The sequence below is a fragment of the Papio anubis genome, chromosome 14, assembly GCF_008728515.1.
Source record: "Papio anubis isolate 15944 chromosome 14, Panubis1.0, whole genome shotgun sequence".
Classification (NCBI taxonomy): domain Eukaryota; kingdom Metazoa; phylum Chordata; class Mammalia; order Primates; family Cercopithecidae; genus Papio; species Papio anubis.
Window position 1 is genome coordinate 26,498,903 of NC_044989.1, and position 6,944 is coordinate 26,505,846.

Below are 6,944 nucleotides of genomic sequence, written 5' to 3' on the forward strand. Positions count from 1 at the left end.
TTTTAGTAGAGACAGTTTCACCATGTTGGCCAGGCTGGTCTCAAACTCCTGACCTCAGGTGATTCGCCCACCTCAGTCTCCCAAAGTGCTGGGATTACAGACATGAACCACTGTGCCCAGCCCAAAAAGGCATTTTAAGCAAAAATTCTGAACTTAAAAACTGAAAATATGAGCCCAGGAGGTCGAGGCTGCAATGAGCCAATACTGCACCTTTGTACTCCCACCTGGGCGACAGAGTGAGACCTTGTCATTAAGAAAAAAAAAAAAAAAAACTGAAAATAGAAAAAGAGGGCTTTTACAATGTTGATGAACTCATCTTAGAGTACATGATTTATAAATACATAACTATCCATACATTCTTTTGCAGTGATAACCACTGGAAAAATGAGAAGGTAAAAAAGCCAATCTAGACAGATTGCCTCTTTATGTTAGTAATACCAGGAGTCTTAAGAGAGCCGCTGTGGCCTGTGTCTCATTCATCCCAGCTTCCTTTCTAATCCTGTAGCTGATGATGAAAATGTGGTAAATCTTCTGGCTTACCTTTGATGCTTTTTCATTAATTCACTTCTGGTAGTAAATTGTGGCAAGTCTTCCACTTCCATCCCATCAGCCATTCCCATCACCTTGTCTAAAAGGTATTGTAACTGCAGCCCATGAAAAGGTGGTTGGGCCAGACCATGAAGAAGGGACAGCAGCTGGTCCAGGCGGCCACCGCCGTTGGGTGGGTTGTGGTAGTTGGGCAGGTGGTGCAGGATGAATTCCATGCGGGCCTTCCATTGCTTCTCACTCTCTGAATAGGAGCGGAACTGCTCCACGAAGTCGGACACCTGCAGCACCCCGAGACCAGCTCCTCCACCACAGTGGCCACCTCGCCACCAACCATGGTGCCCATCGCCCTAATTTTTGTATTGTTAGTAGAGACGGGGTTTCACCATGTTGCCCAGGCTGGTTTCGAACTCCTGACCTCAGGTGATCCACCTGCCTCGGCCTCCCAAAGTGCTAGGATTACAGGCGTGAACCACTGCGCCTAGCTGAAAGCCATTTTTAATATTTCATTTTTTGTGAAAAAAAATTGTGCTGAAATTGTTGGAGAGATATATCCCAAAATATTTTCTGTGATTCTTTCTGAATAGTGAAATTGTGGATGCTTTTTTTTTTTTTTTAAATTATTTTTTCCACAGCAAATGTGTGCTACTCCTATAATAAAAAGAAATCAATAAAATGTAATTTTAAAAAGACAACATTTAAAGGCCGCTAACCTGAATTTTATTTACCGTGAGCAAATTTTGATGTACTAGCAAGCTGGGTTCTCCCAGGCATCTATCTGCCTGAAATAATACCTGGGATTGTTCTTAAACCCAGGACTTTATGAGAACAACAAAGACTCTGGGGAGAATGATTAAACTCATGTCATGAAATGAAAATGAAACCTTTCCAGCAGCCAGGCCCCGGATCTTCAGAAATGCTCAGCAAATATTACTTTCCTTTCTTCTCTTCTTTCCTTCCGTTCAGCCTTTGACTAGGTCAAATGGCCTTTGAAGGTCAATGTCCCATGTCACGTGTCCTTGTGGCTTCTCTTGACCACTGTCCCTCATGGATAGTCTACAAGCTGTTCTGGGTCTAGAGTCTGACCTACATGCCCACTTGATCCTCTGCAAGCGATCATCACCAAGTTGGATGTTGGTTTTATTCCCCAGGCCCCCATCCTCCAAGCTAAAGGGATGAGGGGCACATCTAAGGTCCTTGTAGGATTCTGGCCCCAGGGGCAATTCCTTCCTTGTGCAGAATCTGCCCTCTGGGCAGGGATTAGGACTTATGTGGATTTAAGCACATTGTGGACATTGTAAACCACTGGGAACACTTGTGGGGAATCCCAGCATCAACTCCATCAACTCTCACATCTCACTGGCAAGCTGGTGAGAACCCTTCTCTTGTCATGGTGAAAACAGGTCCCATGGCTGGGCGTGGTGGCTCACGCCTGTAATCCCAGGACTTTGGGAGGCTGAGGCAGGAGAATTACCTGAGGTCGGGAGTTCAAGACCAGCTTGGCCAACATGGTGAAATCCCATCTCTACTAAAAACACAAAAATCAGCCGGGTGTGGTAATGCACACCTATAATCCCAGCTAGTACTCGGGAGGCTGAGGCAGGAGAATCACCTGAACCCGGGAGGTGGAGTTTGCAGTGAGCCAAGATCGCACCATTGCATTCCAGTCTGGGCGACAGAACAAGACTCTATCTCAAAAAAAAAAAAAAGAAGAAGAAGAAAGAAAACAGGTCCCTGTTCTGTTCAGGTCTTCGGGGCAACGTTTAGGAACTCTGAAGCCAGAGTGTGTGGGTTCAAATCCTGTCCCCAGTGTTCACTCATCCCAGGCACATGGCTCATCCTCTCTGCCTGCATCCTCCTGGTCCATGTTAAGTTTATATAGGAAGTGCGAAGAATGGAGCCCAGTACACAGAAATCTGCACTCCATGTTGGCTGTTCATGTTATTTGGACCCGAGCGCTGTCTCCACAGGAGCAGCAGGGGCAGTACTGAAGGGAGCACTGAGCTTTTCCTCTGAAAACACTCCTTACAGTCAGCAACCCCATCCTGAATGGTGCTAGACAAAGCCGCCCCAGCATTTCTTTTCAGGTGGAGCCAGAGTTGGCACCAACCTCAGCCTGGTGGGCAGCTTCTCAGCAAGGACAGACCTGTCCTTCTGCCCCAGGATGCCAGAGGGTGACCCAAGAACCGACTCCCTCCCCTTTGGCTGGAAGGTTGGACATAGCTGGGTAAAACTGACCTTGGACTTAATGTTCTTCAGAGTAGAGACTGAGATGTGTATCAGACCAGAAGACAGCCAGGACCCACTCCCAGAGTAGCTTCTAGATGGTCCAAGGAGGGGTTGTCCCCAAACACCTCAAATGTGTTCCAATGGGAAACGAAGCCTGCAGTACTGTTTGTCCCGTGTTTGGACAGTCAGTGAAGTGGAGAGCAGAGAGTGAAATGAAGGACAGGCACATCTGTTGAAGATGTGGGGTCCGGGGCCTGGCTGCTAGCATGAGTATTTGGGTGGTCGTGGGGTATGGGTGTGGCTCCGGGAGGACAGTTTTGTTGTTGTTGTTTGTTTGTTTGTTTGTTTGAGATGCAGTTTCACACTGTTGCCCAGGCTGGAGTGCAGTGGCACAATCTCAGTTCACTGCAAACTCTACCTCCCAGGTTCAAGCGATTTCCAGCTAATTTTTGTATTTTTAGTAGAGATGGGATTTCACCATGTTGGCCAGACTAATCTCAAACTCCTGACCTCAAGTGATCCACCCGCCTCAGCCTCCCAAAGTGCTGGGATTACAGGCATGAGCCACCACACAGGAGGAGAGTTTGAAAGCCCAGCTGCCCGCTGACACTTGGAGGTTACTGTCCCAACTGCAGCCCTTAGACTGTGTCGACTCAGGGCGCCTCTCAGCCTAATATATTGTGACACTTCCTCACACAGTCTATTTGACTTGAAACTTATATTTAGGAACTGCACTAAGGAAAATACTCTGTCACCAGAACTGTTCAAAACTTATTTGTTCTAAATGGTGCTTAAATTTTCCCAAATTTAAAAACAATACTAAACAATTTACCTGATATCAACATAACCAGGTAAAGGTGAGAAAAAAATTCTAAACAATCAATAACAGCCAAACTTTGCTCAATCATGCTTAAAAAAAGTTAATTATCTGTCTATTTTCACCATAGAAAAAGTTTGCAGAACAGAAAATTACTGCAGCCCTTTTGCAAACGGGAGGCAACAGGCTTGAGAATAAAGGGAACGAACTAAAGATGGTAGAGCCAAATACCAGAAACACATCTGTGGCATCCTGGAGCAGCTCAAGAGACATCAGTAACCGCCTAGCTCCAGGCTTCTTGCTATATAAGAAAAATAGGCCAGGCAAGGTGACTCACAGCTGTAATCCCGGTACTTTGGGAGGCTGAGAGGGGCAGGTCACCTGAGTTCAGGAGTTGGAGACCAGCCTGGACAACATGGTGAAACCTCGTCTCTACTAAAAATACAAGAATTAGCCGGGCATGGTGGCAGGTGCCTGTTATGCTAGCTACTTGGGAGGTTAAGGCATAGGAATCCCTTGAACCAGGGAGGCAGAGCCTGCAGTGAACTGAGATTGTGCCACTGCACTCCAGCCTGGGCAACAGAGTGAGACTCTGTCAAAAAAAAAAAAAAAAGAAAAAAAAAAAAAGAAAAAGAAAAAGAAAGAAAGAAAGAGAGAGAGGGAGGGAAGGAGGGAAACCCATGTGGTTAAGCCACACATACACACACACACACACAAATGCATGCACATCCTGATGTTATATGATGAGGTAATAAACAGAATACCATCAAAACTGGTGTGAAAATGTATTATAAATGCATGACAAGCAGTTAATAAAAATACACCATGAGAACCTTGTGGGGCTCCTGGAAGTAAAATCCATGAAAGTGTGGGTCCCCGACCAACACTGGGCCCCAAGCAGTTTTTAATTCTCAAGCTAGTCTCAGCTCAGCCTCCAGCTGTTAATCCATTCCTGACTCAGTGCTCCTGCCAGTTCCTGGCTCCCGTGGCTTCTCCTTCAGGTAGGCAGCTCTCAGCTGTGATTCTGTCGTCACCGCATCTCCATATTTCAAGGTGGTGGTTTGCCCTATGACCTCAATCCTCTGATGATCTTTATTTTTATTTTTTTAATTTTTTTGAAATGGAGTTTTGCTTTTGTTGTCCAGGCTGGAGTGCAATGGCACAATCTCTGCTCACTGCGACCTCCACCTCCCAGGCACAAGTGATCCTCCTGCCTCAGCCTCTCAAGTATCTGGGACTACAGGTACATGCCACTATGCCTGGCTAACTTTTGTATTTTTAGTAGAGGTGGGGTTTCACCATGTTGGTCAGGCTGGTCTCAAACTCCTGACCTCAAGTGATCCACCTGCCTCGGCCTTCCAAAGAGCTGGGATTTCAGGCGTGAGTCACTGCATCCAGCCCTGATGATCTTTTAAAAAGCTAATTTTCACTGTGTTCAACTTTTCTCCTGTGAGAATGGGAGTGACGGTTTCCAAGCTCTTAACATGTCAGAGCTGAAACTGAAGGCCTGTATTCCTTTTCAATGAGAAAAAGAGTAAAAAATTAAATACAACAGGAGCATTCTTACTATGGAAACCACTGCAGAGAAGGCTTTATTTATTTATTTATTTATGATACAGAGCCTTGCTCTGTCACCCAGGCTGGAGTGCAATGGCGTGATCTCTGCTCACTGGAAACTTCACCTTCTGGGTTCAAGCGATTCTTCTGCCTCAGCCTCCCAAGTAGCTAGAACTAAAGACACATACCACCACACCCAGCTAATTTTTGTGTTTTTAGTAGAGAAGGGTTTTTTTTTGCCATGTTGTCCAGGCTTATCTCCAACTCCTAACCTCAAGTGATCTGCCTCCCTCAGCCTCCCAAAGTGCTGGGATTACAGGCATGAGCCACTGTGCCCAGTCTGGAAGGAAGGCAACCTTTAAACCGGGTCTTGGTGACTGGTTGGAGAAGAATAGGGAAGGGAATTCCAGCCAGGAAGTTCAGCATGAGACAGGCGCAGAGATGCCAGGCCTCTGGTCCATATTCAGCGTACCACAGGCCACCTATTTGCCTGGAAGCAGGAATAGTGGAGTGTCTGGGGTGCAGGGAGATAAACACTGGAAAATGTGGGTGCTGAGGACACTCCCTTCTACTCTGGTAGACTCCCTCTGAAGGTGGCCACAGTGGGTGGAGATGCCTTTTCTCAGCATCATCATGGATCTCACAGTGGACATTTACTGAGCACTTGCTGGCTGGCAGGCATTGTGCTAAATGCCACATCTGCTTTTTTATTTTATTTTATTTTATAACTGTTAAAGATGTTCTATTTATTTTTTCAGTTTCTGTAAAAAGAAGACTGCTCCATAGTTGTTACTCACACCTTCCTGTCTGGTCTTTGCTTGAGTTGTCACCTTAGCCAGTCCTTTCTGGCATGTCACCCACGCCCCCAAAACTTACTCTGAGCTTGTTGAGTGAGCTTTAGGAGACATTGTGAGCTAGAGTTGCTGCAGTGGTGGGCCTGGAAATGCCGCTAGCTGATGGTATGGCCCCTCCAGAGGGACATGCTGGACACAGTCCTCCATATTCTGCATAGGAGAGCATCCTCCCGACCTCCCAACATACGAATGAAAATTTTGGTTTGGGGCTGGACCTCTTGTCTTTTCTTTTCTGTTTTTAGATGGAGTTTCGCTCTGTCACCCAGGCTGGAGTGCAGTGGCATGATCTTGGCTCACTGCAACCTCTGCCTCCCGGGTTCAAGTGATTCTCCTGCCTCAGCCTCCTGAGTAGCTGGGACTACAGGCACGTGCTACCATGCCCGGCTAATTTTTGTGTTTTCAATAGAGACGGGGTTTCACCATGTTGGTCAGGCTGTTCTCAAACTCCTAACTTCAGGTGATCTACCCGCCTCGGCCTCCCAAAGTGCTGGGATTACAGGAATGAGCCTGTAACAGAGCAAGACTCCATCTCAAAAAAACAAAACAAAACAAAACACCACATTTTTAAATAACATGTGAGTCGAAGTCTCAAGAGAAATTTTAAAATATTTTGAACTCAATGAAAATAAAACACCAAAATTTATGGGATGTAGTAAAAGCAGTGCTTACAGGGAAATTCATAGTATTGAAGTTATATACTAGGAAGGAAGAAAGATCTAACATCAATAATCTAAGCTTTCATCTTAGGAAAATAGAGAAAGAAGAGCAGTGTGAGCCTCAAGAAAGCAGAAGGAAAGAAATAATAAAAATTAGAGAAGATATCAATGAAATTGAAAATAGGAAATCAATAGAGAAAATCAATAAAACCAAAAGCTGATTCTTCAAAAAGAGCAATACAATTGATAGCCAGGCAAATCAAAAAGACAAAAGAGAGAGAGAGA

General features: G+C 45.6%; 1 pseudogene; it reads right to left on the reverse strand.

Annotated features, from left to right (window-relative positions):
• Positions 1 to 229: 229 nt before the first annotated feature.
• On the reverse strand, positions 230 to 2,048 carry LOC110741150 (annotated as a pseudogene).
• Positions 2,049 to 6,944: the final 4,896 nt, after the last annotated feature.